Below are 12,830 nucleotides of genomic sequence, written 5' to 3'. Positions count from 1 at the left end.
GTGTGCATGTGGTGTGAGTGTGGTGTTTTGTCTAAGGAAACATGGGTCAGGCACAAAGTAAGCCCACCCCACTAGGAACGATGTTGAAACATTTCAAAAAGGGATTTAAGGGAGACTGTGGAGTTACTATGACAGCAGGAAAACTTAGAACTTTGTGTGAGATAGACTGGCCAGCATTAGAGGTGGATTGGCCATCAGAAGGAAGCCTGGACAGGTCCCTTGTCTCAAAGGTATGGCACAGGGTAACCCATAAGCCAGGGCACCCAGATCATTTCCTGTATATAGATTCTTGGTTACAGCCAGTTTTGGATTCCCCACAGTGGTTAAGAGGACAGGCAGCAGCAGTACTAGTAGGAAAGGGACAGTTAAGGAAGGTTCTTGCTCCACACACCAAGGGAGGTCGGCACAAAAAGTCCTGTCAGACCCAACACCAGAAGAATCATGGTGGGAATTGGTACCAGCAGTACCCCCTCCTTAACGAGAGGAAGGGACCCCCACTCCTGAGCCCACAGCACCTCCACCTCCACCAGAGAGCCACACTCCTAGATCACCCAAAAGAGGAAGTGAAGCTGTGGGAGAAACTCCTCCTTTGGCAGCTTGCTTACAGCCCAAGACTGGAATCCAAACACCCCTGAGAGAGCAGCGATATACTGGGATAGATGAGGATGGACACATGGTGGAAAGGTGTGCCTTTGTGTATGAACCTTTCACTTCTGCTGACCTCCTCAATTGGAAAAATAATACTCCATCTTACACCAAAAAGCCTCAAGCTTTAATTGACTTGCTCCAAACTATTATGCAGACTAATAATCCTACTTGGGCTGATTGCCACCAGCTGCTCATGTACCTCTTTAATACAGATAAACAGTGAAGGGTGCTTCAGGCAGCAACTAAGTGGCTAGAGGGGCATATCCCAGCAGATTACCAAAACCCCCAATAATATATAAGAATTCAGCTGCCAGGAACAGACCCCCAATGGGACCCGAACAAGTGACCAGACATGGAGAGGCTAAGATGGTACCGTGAGGCATTAATAGAAGGTCTAAAGAAAGGGGCTCAAAAGGCTACAAATGTAAATAAGGTCTCTGAGGTCATCCAAGGAAAAGAGGAGAGTCCAGCGCAATTCTATGAAAGACTGTGTGAGGCTTACCGTATGTACACTCCTTTTGATCCAGATAGCCCTGAAAATCAACGCATGATTAACATGGCCTTAGTTAGTCAAAGCGCAGAAGATATCAGGAGAAAATTGCAGAAACAGGCTGGGTTTGTGGGTATGAATACCTCGCAGTTACTGGAAATAGTCAATCAAGTGTTTGTGAACAGAGATGCAACAAGCTGCAGAGAAAGCTGTAAGGAAGGTGAATGCCAGGCCAAGTGAAACACCAAGTTACTGGCCATGGCCATTAGGGGAATTCCCCTGAAAGGAGATGGGAAGGGGGGTTCCAGGAAGAATACCCAGTCTAATCGCCCATGCTTGCAACATAACCAATGCGCCTTTTGTAAGGAAATAGGACATTGGAAAAATAAGTGTCCCCAACTGAAGGAAAAGCAAGGTGACTTGGAACAAAAGATCTCAGAAAAGATGAGGGAGCTTTGTTCAATCTGGCCAAAGGACTACCAGAGTGAAGGAGACCAGGCTTAAGCGTCCCCAAGGAGCCCACGGTCAGGATTACAATTGGGGGCAAGGACATTAAGTTTTTGGTTGATACTGGTGCCGAACATTCAGTAGTGACCACCCTGGTCGCCCCCTTATCCAAGAAAACCACTGATACAATCAGAGCAACAGGAGTTTCCACTAAGCAGGCTTTCTGTCTACCATGGACCGCCGCGGTGGGGGTACATGAAATAGTTCACCAGTTCTTGTACATACCTGACTGTCCCTTGCCCTTGCCGGGAAGAGACTTGCTTAGCAAGCTAAGAGCCACCATCTCCTTTACAAAACAGGGCTCTTTACATCTAAAATTACCAGGAACAGGAGTTATCATGGCCCTTACAGTCCCCAAGGAAGAACAATGGAGACTTTTTCTAACTGAGCCAGGCCAAGAGATAAAACCAGCTCTAGCTAAACAATGGCCTCGAGTATGGGCAAAGGATAATCTTCTGGAACTGGCAGTCAACCAAGCCCCCATACTCATAGAAGTTAAGCCTGGGGCCCAACCAGTTAGACAAAAGCAGTATCCAGTTCCCAGAGAAGATCTTGAAGGAATCCAAGTTCATCTCAGGTGCGTGAAAGCCTGTGGAGTTATAGTTCCTTGCCAGTCTCCATGGAACACCCCCCTCCTGCCTGTCCCTAAGCCAGGGACCAAGGACTACTAGCCAGCACAGGACTTGTGCTTGGTCAACCAAGCTACAGTGACTCTGCACCAACAGTTTCTAACCCTTAGGCATTGTTAGAGCTGCTGCCAGCTGAGGACAGCTGGTTTACCTGTCTGGACTTAAAAGACGCCTTCTTTAGCATCAGACTAGCTGTTTGTCTTTCAATGGGAAGATCTGGAGTCAGGTGTCGCTACTCAGTACACGTGGACCTGGCTTCCCCAAGGGTTCAAGAACTCCTCTACTATCTTCAGGGAGGCCCTGGCTCGAGACCTGCAAAAGTTTCCTGCTAAAGACCTAGGCTGCGTCTTGCTCCTGTACGTGGATGACCTTCTGCTGGGACACTCCACAGCAGTCGGGAGCAAAAAAGGGACGGATGCCCTGCTTTGGCACCTGGAAGACTGTGGGTATAAAGTGTCCAAGAAGAAAGCTAAGATCTGCAGACAGCAGGTACGCTACCTGGGATTCACTATTCGGAAAGGGGAGCACACCTTGGGGTCCGAAAGAAAGCAGGTCATCTGCAGCCTACCGGAACCTAAAACCAGAAGGCATGTAAGGGAATTCCTAGGAGCTGTGGGGTTTTGTAGATTATGGATTCCAAACTTTGCAGTACTAGCCAAACCTTTGTACAGGGTTACTAAGGGGGGCGACAAGGAGTCTTTTGAACAGGGGCCTCTACAACAGCAAGCCTTTTGTAAGTTAAAGGAAAAACTTACGTTGGCCCCAGCCCTAGGACTACCAGATTTCACAAAGCCCTTTACACTCTATGTGTCAGAAAGAGAAAAAATGGCAGTGGGAGTTTTAACCCAGACCGTGGGGCCCTGGATAAGGCCAGTGGCCTATCTCTCAAAACAACTAGATGGGGTTTCCAAAAACTGGCCACCATGTCTAACAGCCCTGGCAACAACAGCCCTGTTAGCACAAGAAGCAGATAAACTAATCCTTGGGCAAAACCTGAATATAAAGGTCCCCCATACTGTGGTAACCTTGATGAATACCAAAGGACATCATTGGCTAACAAATGCTAGATTAACCAAGTACCAAAGCTTGGTACGTGAAAATCCCCACATAACCATTGAAATCTGTAACACCCTAAGTCCCGCCACCCTGCTTCCAGTATCAGAGAGCCCAGTCAAGCATAACTGTGTAGAGGTGTTGGACTCAGTTTATTCTAGCAGACCTGACCTTTGGGACCAGCCATAGGCATCAGTACACTGGGAGTTATACATGGACGGGAGCAGCTTCATCAACCCACAAGGAGAAAGATGTGCAAGATATGTGGTGTTAACTTTGGATGCTGTCACTGAAGCCAAACCGTTGCCACAGGGCGCTTCAACCCGGAAGCCTGAGCTCATTGCTTTAACTTGGGCTCTAGAACTCAGTGAAGGTAAGACTGTAAACATCTATACTGACTCTCGATATGCCTTTCTAATCCTCCAAGTGCATGGAGCATGGAGCATTATATAAGGAAAAGGGCCTGTTAAACTCTGGGGGGAAGGGACATAAAATATCAACAAGATATTCTACAATTATTAGAGGCAGTGTGGAAACCTCAGAAGGTGGCAGTCATGCACTGCAGGGGACACCAGCTAGCTTCCACCTCAGTGGCCTTGGGAAACTCTCGAGCTGATTCAGAAACTCAAAAAGCAGCATCTACCCATTACTGGGCATCGGTAGCAGCCCCCTTACTCCCTCAAACACCTGACCTGGTACCTACCTATTCTAACGAAGAAAAAGACTTCTTCCATGCAGAAGGGGGGCAAGTAATAAAAGGAGGATGGAACAGACTGCCAGATGGGAGAGTAGCTGTGCTGCAGTTGCTGGGAGCCACAATCGTATTGGCCATGCACGAAACCACTCATCTAGGTCAAGAGTCACTTGAAAAATTGTTAGGCCGGTACTTCTACATCTCACACTTGCCAGCCCTTGCAAAGCAGTAGCACAATGGTGCGTTACTTGCTGACAGCACAATTCGAGGCAAGGCCCCAATGTTCCACCCGGCATACAAGCTTATGGAGTGGCTCCTTTTGAGGATCTTCAGGTGGATTTCACAGAAATGCCGAAATGTGGAGGTAACAAGTATTTGCTGGTTCTTGTGTGTACTTACACTGGGGGGGTGGAGGCTCATCCAACATGAACTGAAAAGGTCTATGAGGTAACCCGTGTACTTCTCTGAGATCTTATTCCTGAGTTTGGACTGCCCTTATGAATCAGCTCAGAACAAGGGCCGGCGTTTGTGGCTGACTTGGTACAGATTAGCCGGGTGCATTAGCAGCACCTGTATTCCCAGCTACTTGGGAGACTGAGGCATGAGGATCGCTTGAGCCTGGGAGGTGGAGGTTTCAGTTAGCCCAGATTGTGCCACTGCATTCCAGCCTGGGAGATAGAACAAGACTTTGTCTCAAAAAAAAATTAATCATTGAAAAGTAAAACAATAATTGTCATTAAAATAATGTTTCTGTGTTCAAATGGGTGAAATCTCTTAATATGTCAGAAAATGTTTGAAATCCTTTATCCCCTCATCAGCAGACAAGAAGCTACAGTGGATGGAAACTCTGTAAGAATTGTGAAGAGGTCTTCAGGGAATGGTTTTCCCTTAAGACACACATGAGAGCTCAGAATGGAGGGAACACTTCTGAGGGTAATTGTTATGGAAAAGACATCCTCAGTCTACACAAGGAAGCCTCTTTGGACAGGAACTTTCTAAATTTAATCCATGTGGAAAAGTCTTCACCCTAACTCCAGGCCTTGCTGAACATCTTGAAGTTCTCAATGCAAGACAACCGTACAAATGTAAGGAATGTGGAAAAGGCTTTAAGTGTTTTGCAAGCCTTGATAATCACATGGGAATTCACACTGGTGAGAAACTCTGAATTTCAGGAATGTGGGAGAGACACCGCACCCTTCTCACATCTAAAGCAGTGTGTAACAGTTCATACTGGAAAGAAATCCAAAAAGACTAAGAAATATGGGAAATCCTTCACTAATTTTTCTCAACTTTCTGCACATGTGAAAACTCATAAAGAGGAGAAGTCCTTTGATTGTAAAGAATGTGGAATTTCCTTTAGAAATTCCTCATATCTTAATGATCACATTCAAACTCACACTGGAGTAAAAACCACACAAATATACAGAATGTGGGAAAGCCTTCACTAGAACAACTCAACTTACTGAACATGTAAGATCTCACACTGGGTTAAAACCCTATGAATGTAAGGAATGTGGGAAAGCCTTCACTCAGTACACGGGCCTTGCTATACACTTACGAAGCCACAGTGAAGAGAAACCCTATCAGTGTAATGAATGTGGAAAAGCCTTCACTAGATCCTCAGGCCTTACTCAACATACAATAATTCAGATGGGAGAGAAGCCTTATGAATGTGTTGGATGTGGAAAAACCTTCATTACTTCTTCCCATCATACTTAACATTTGAAAACTCATTGTGGATAAAAGCCCTTTGTATGCAAGATATGTGGGTAAGCATTTATATATTCCTCATCCCTTAATATTCACCTGCAAACTCATACTGGAGAGAAACCCTTCATATGTAAAGAATGTGGGAAAGCATTTATTGTTTCCTCACACCTAGGTAGACATAAAATAATTCATGGCTGGGCGCAGTGGCTCATGCCTGTAATCTCAGCACTTTGGGAGGCCGAGGTGGTTGGATCACGAGGTCAGGAGATCTGAGACCATCCTGGTTAACACGGTGAAACCCCATCTCTACTAAAAGTACAAAAAATTTGCCAGGCATGGTGGCACGCACCTGTAGTCCCAGCTACTCAGGACGCTGAGGCAGGAGAATCGCTTGAACCTTGGAGGCAGAGGTTGCAGTGAGCCAAGATCGATTGAGCCACTGCACTCCAGCCTGGGCAACAGAGTGAGACTTCATTTCAAAAAAAAGAATTCACACTGGGGAGAAACCCTATGAATGTAAGGGTATGAGTGTTACCATTTAGCTCATTGGTTGCCATCTTTAATTATTGGCAGTGACACCAAAAGATTATCAGATTTGTCCTAAATGCCTTGTGAGGGTTGTAATGGCTCATGGATTGGTCTTAGATGCCATCCCGAGGGTCTGAAATTAAACCTACAGCTTCTGAATACAACTTCATGGTTGCCTGAGTCTGGGCATCTGTGAAGAAGGGTCATGGATGGTGAGGTCAGTACTGCAGGCTGCCTCACCTTGCTGATTAGATGCCTAGGATCATAGCATTCACAAATTCTATATGAGATAAATCATGCGGATTGGTCCCAGCCCCTGTTGGTTAGTGGCTGCCAGTGGCACATTCATGTCAAAATTTACTAGAAGCCAAGATAATGTAGGCCCCAGAGTTGGGTTGTTAAAAGATGTTCCTCCAAAAGCCTCCTCTGTTCCCAGGGATCCTGCAGAGCATGGCAGGAATGAAACCATCTTTTACTGCCAGTACACTTTCACAGCTGATTATTTCTGTGACCGCTTCTTGTAAAATCTAAGAACTGTGACAGCCTTGCCTGTTCTGTTCTGCCTTCTCTGTCTATTTTAGGTGGCACAATGTAAGTGGCAGTGTCTCTTCTAGTATAATCCAGTCTCTCTCCTCATTTCTCTTAAGATGGCTGATATAGCCCATGAATCCCACTCATGGTCTGTTTATGAGATGATTATTTAGCCACACTTTCAGGATTCTCTTCAGTACAAGTTTTCTAATTTTTGCAGTATGAATAGACTGAGAATTTTCCAAATCTCCAAGTTCTGGTTTCTTTTTCCTTAACAATTTATTCTGCAATTCAAGTCTCCTCTTTTGCATTTTCCTTTAAGCAGTGAGGAAGAATGAAGCTTCCTGTGTCCTTTAACACTTTAATTACAGATCTTAGTGATAAATACTCAATTTTATCTCTCCCAAGCTCTACCTTCCACAAAATGCTAGAATACAGTTCTGCCAAGTTCTTCACCACTTCATATCAAGGGTTGTCTTTTCTTCATTTTCCAATAACATGTTCCTCATTCCCCAGTGACACCTCACCAGAATCACCCTTATCAACCTTATTTCCAGCTTGCACATCAGAACTTTTCAAGCCTTTACTCATTTGTCAGTTTCAAAGCTGCTTCACATTTTTAGTTTTTTTATTTGTTTGTTTTTAATTGCAGTACCTCTACTTCTCAGTACAAAATCTGCCTTAGCTCAGGACACCATAACAAAATACCACAGACCAAATGGCTTACAAATCCATTTAATTTTAAATAAGTGAGGTTAAAACCACAGAAATCTATTGTTGGAACAAATTTTTAGTGCCACAGAAGAAATAGCATTTGAATATAAGTTTTCTCAGCTAGGCAAATTTACTTCTACAGAACGGTGCATCTTGTGGATGGAGGAATGGCGAGAGCACATCACACAATGCAGAGCATTTTTAATGGAGAGGGTTTTTAATCCCTAACGCTGTTGGCCTTAGTTGCTGTTTCATTCCCCTGTTGGTTGGGGTGGGCCGCACAGTCTAAGCTAAATGTAATTAGCTAATTAGAAGAGCGCACGGAAGAACAGTTTCTGCGAGTAAAGCTGTTACAGCAGGGAAGGGGTGATTTCCTGGCGGGCATGCCTGAGCACAGCAGGGCAGGAGGGGCTGATAGATTGGCAGGCAAGAATTATTTAGACCAGGGAAATAAGACTTCAGGAGAGACAGAACAAGGAAGTGAAGACCTCATGGAGAAGAACACCTTGTTTGTAACAAAGTGAAACTCTTTGAAGAGGAACTGTTTGAACTACTTGTTTTTAACAATTTAACCCCTCTTGAATTTATACACTTCCTTCTTTAAATTTATTTAACGTGGCTTGAATTTGTCAAATTTTTTAAAAATTATTATCTAGAAGGAAAAGTTTGTCTGAATAGGGTGGGAGAGAATTGGGGAAGGTTTTAATGAGAGCTGTTTTTATAAGCCTCTGAATTAGCCTATGGATGCAAGGGATAATACAACACTTACCAAGAATGATCATATTTAGTATAATAGCAAGGGAAGTGAGGATTTAGGACATAAGTCCTTTTAACTTGCTAAACCATTTTTCAATAAATTAGTGAAGTGATTATTTATTTTAGAAATTTTAGCTAGCTTATTGGACAAAGTAGTAAGGCCTTGTAGTGCTTTTGTTATGATTCATTGGTGGCAGTGCTATTAGGGATAAAAGTACAACATTGAGTTTTAATTATGACACAAACTCTACCTCTTTTTTTTGCTAGTATTATATTTAATGCTATTTTATTTTCTCAAGTCATTTGACTGATGAGCCTTAATTGTTGACCTTTTTTTAAATAACATCTTTAGTATAATTACATTGTTGCTGGTTGTAATAGATGTAATTTATTTAACATACATTTTTATTTATAGTCAACTACCAGAACAATATAGACTCAAACCCTGCAGCTACTTGATTATGGGCCTTAAATTTATTTGGTACTCTTTGTGGAACCTCGATAGTATTTACATAAACGTGAGGATTAAAGGACTCACGGAGAGCATTTTTTGTTTTTATGGTGTTTTACCATTATCTTTCTTGGTTGATGAAATGCGAGGGGGAAAAGGATGGCCTTTTCACCTGGAAAAGGCCTAGAGCATAAGTGCCACTCTAATGGCCTGGCAGAGTACCCAGCAATAGTCCCTTGCAATACCACTACACAACTGCTTGGGGATGAACAAAGACTGATTGGTAAGCTCTTGAAAAGGCTTGGTTTCACTGCACTCTGTTAAGTCTCCAAGGAGTGCTAACATTTCCCCCTGCAGTGAAAGGCACGAGGTGAAGTTAATATTAGGGACTGAAGGCCAGATGGCCCTTGGGGGCTGACTCTTAGGGCTGTTGACCTCAAGGAACAGCAGTGAAAGAGTTTTGCATGACTCATCGCCCCAGGCTGTGGGGTTTTGGAAGGGGGCTAACATACAGCTACAATACTGTTTATGCCCAGCTACCATACAGCTTATGCCCAGTCCATGAGAGGACCACCCAAGTGGAAAGGGGACAATCTGGGTCTCTGGCTTGCCTGTCACACAAGTGTAACTGTCGCTTTTGTTTAGCATGTGAACAGAATATTTAATCAATTCCAGCCAAGCATTTGTGTCTTGATACCCTGTTTAATTGCTATAGTTTGTTTTAAATTTTTAACCTCTATAACAGGTACTTTGGTTTTATCATTGGGTATATAACGAGAAAAGATTTGATTAGCAGAGAACTTTGGAGAGGGAGAAGGGGGTGCAGGAGGTGGGGAAACAATGAAGTGCATTTTAAAGGATCCTAAGGGGTCCTTCCCTGATACTTCTGCTCTTATACTATAGAAACGGCTTAATGAAGGGGAAGAACTCTGGGGAGCAGAGATGGTAATCTGTACTGGATCATGTTGGTTCAGCTGACAATTGGGAGGGGTAACTGCTTTAGTAAAATAAATATGTGGTTTTAAGAAACTGCAAGTACTAGTCAGGGCAATCTATCCTTGTTCTTTAGTATTTTATAGACCATTGGACCAACATTGGCAGAGAAGCTCTGCTCTAGGAGGACAAGATTCCAGTTTATACTGGAATCTTTGTCAAACTATTTTTAAACTAACTTATCCTAGTTAACAGATTTTTAGTCTGAGGAGAGCTAGGAAGGACAAAGATACTTTTCTGAAGTGGAGTGTTGCCTCTGGCTTGGTAAATCTCCACAGAGCATCAAAAGGCAAGCATTAAAAGTAATAGTTTGGGGTGAACTTGACTTAGTTACATTAATGATGAGAGGATTAGTAATAGAAGGGGAAAAAAAAGAGTTGCATCATAAGAGGATTTAAACCCGTTTTAGCTTTAGCTTGTTTGGGGTTGGCCCTGGAATAACTGTCCCTGATTCTGGAGGGGGTGGTGCTTTTTTGACCTGGGTGTGATGGGTCCATCCTCTTTGCTGTTTCAACTGTGGTCTCAGTGGTTAGAAGAACTAGGAAGGGTCCTTCCCAAAGCCACTTCGTGTTTTGCTTCCCTCTAGCTCTTAATGAAAACGTGGTCTCCACGTTGATGCAGGTGTGCTGGGAACTCCAGGGGTGGTGCCTGTGCTAAAAGGCCTCTAGTTCTGAGGGAAGAGAGAGTGGAAGGTAGACTAAGTATATAGTTTTTGCAAAACTGATTTTTTGTTTGTTTGTTTCGAATGTAGGAATATCAGCAGTGGAGTGTAAATAAGGCAACCCATACAGCATTTCATAAGGGAATAAGCCAACATCTTTCCAAGGGGCCGTCCTGACTCTTAACAAGGCAATGGGGAGGCATTTAGTCTATGGTAACCGAATCTCTAAAACTAATTTGGTTAGGTGAATTTTTAGAGTTTTTTTTTTATACTCTTCCTGATGAAGGTGGGTGCCGGGGGTATGGTATTTTTATGTTATGTTTAGTACTTGGGCTAATTTTTTAAAGGCATGTGCAGTGAAATGAGTCTTATTATCTGAATCAATATTTTCTATTAATCTAAACTTGGGTAAAATATTTTCAATTAATGCTTTAACTACATTACTGGCGGTTGCACTTGAAAAGAGAATAGCCTCTACCTAGTGAGCAAGGTGATTTACTATTACTAGTAGGTATTTTTGGCAACAAATTTGGGGCCATTTTGGTGTAATCAATTTGGACACTTTAGAATGACCTTAATCCTGGCTCCCTTCCTCCAAGGGGTGACTTTCTTAGAGTTTGCTTGTTAGTGTGTGTGTATATATATGTATGTATGTATATATTAGGCAACTATCTGTAAATTGTTTGCCAGAGTATAAATTTTTACACATCCATAGACTCTGAGAATTGCATCACATATATCTTGGGACTTAGGCTGCTGAGTAGGGAGATGGTGGAGGCACTGCTGCCCAGGCTCAGGCTGTTGCGAGGTCTGCTCTCCTCTATCAAGGGTCAGCTATTGATTGGGTCCAAATGACAGGGGACAAGAGGATGGTGTGGGTGCTGTGGCACCCAAGCAGTCTCCTGCCTCCTTTGTCTACTAGTTGCTGTCTCTCATAGTTCTCAAACTCTCTTCTCACCTGCTCACTCACTTTTTGTCTCTTTGTCTCCTGTCTTTTCCTCTCTCTTTTTTTTTTGCCTTTTTTTTTTTTTTTTTGGAGATGGAGTTTCACTCTTTTTGCCTAGGCTGGAGTGCAACGGTGCGATCTCGGCTCACTGCAACCTCCACCTCCTGGGTTCAAGTGATTCTCCGGCCTCAGCCTCCCAAGTAGCTGAGATTACAGGTGGTGGCCACCACACCCAGCTAATGTTTTGTATTTTTAGTAGAGACAGGGTTTCACCATGTTGGCCAGGATAGTCTCGATCTCTTGACCTCCTGATCCACCTGCCTCAGCCTCCCAAAGTGCTGGGATTACAGGTGTGAGCCACCACACCTGGCCTCCTCTCTCTTTTACACTATTTCTCTCCTTAGTCTCACTTTCTGTGTCCCTGTCTGATCTCTGTCTCTTTTAGTCTCTTTCTCACTCATTCTCTCCTTCTATCTCTGTCTCTAATTTTTTTGTTTCTCTCTACATTTTTTATTTTTAGACTCACAGGGTGTTTTTTTTGTCTCTATCTCATTTGCACTCTCTCTTTTTCTCTCTCTCTCTGTCATCCCCTGTTTCCTCTCTGTTGGGAGCAGGCCTCTCAAAATGTGGCCATAAACTGGCCCCCAAACTGGCCATAAACAAAATCTCTGCAGTACTGTAACATGTTCATAATGGCCCTAATGTCCATGCTGGAAGGGTGTGGGTTTACCGGAATGAGGGCAAGGAACACCTGGCCAGCCCAGGGTGGAAAACCACTTAAAGGCATTCTTAAGCCACAAACAATAGCATGAGCGATCTGTGCCTTAAGGACATGCTTCTGCTGCAATTAACTAGCCCAACCTATTCCTTTAATTCGGCCCATCCCTTCATTTCCCATAAGGGATACTTTTAGTTAATTTGACATGTATACAGAAAATACTAATGACTGCTTTGCTGTTAATAAATACGTGGGTAAATCTCTGTTCAGGGCTCTCAGCTCTGAAGGCTGTGAGACCCTTGATTTCCCACTTCACACCTCTATATTTCTGTGTGTGTGTCTTTAATTCCTCTAGAACCACTGGGTTAGGGTCTCCCTGACTGAGCTGGTTTCGGCAAGTGGCGTCCATCGTGGGGGCTTGAATCCAGGTCGAAGCGTCACCAGAGCAATAGTTGGAATGGAAAACTAGCTGGAGGACACCCGAGCACTCTTGAAGCAATCCCCATGGTGAGTAAGAAGGGGAGCTTGGAAGCATCAGGGTAACAATGGGACAGGTGTGGGGTCTGGTTCATTTCACCTTGGAGCTTTTTCACACTGATGATGAGGAGGAACTAGAGTATAACGAAGTAACAGAAGAGGTTACAGAGCAGGTTTATTTGCCAGCTAAAGCTAAAGTGGCAAAGGAGGGAGAGGTTCATCTCTACCCTTCTGCACCCCCTCATTATTATTTTGAAGAAAAAGACCCTCCAGATCTTTCTTTTCTGGAGGACACTGGGTGAAAATTAGTTGCCCCAGTGACTG

At 43.7% G+C, this 12,830-nt stretch overlaps 1 pseudogene; it reads left to right on the top strand.

Annotated features, from left to right (window-relative positions):
• The first annotated feature begins 1,983 nt into the window (after positions 1 to 1,983).
• On the top strand, positions 1,984 to 6,273 carry LOC134760754 (zinc finger protein 561-like; annotated as a pseudogene).
• The last annotated feature ends 6,557 nt before the right edge of the window (positions 6,274 to 12,830 follow it).

Source organism: Pongo abelii, chromosome 20, assembly GCF_028885655.2.
Source record: "Pongo abelii isolate AG06213 chromosome 20, NHGRI_mPonAbe1-v2.0_pri, whole genome shotgun sequence".
Lineage (NCBI taxonomy): Eukaryota > Metazoa > Chordata > Mammalia > Primates > Hominidae > Pongo > Pongo abelii.
This window is presented reverse-complemented; position numbering and strand designations above follow the sequence as displayed.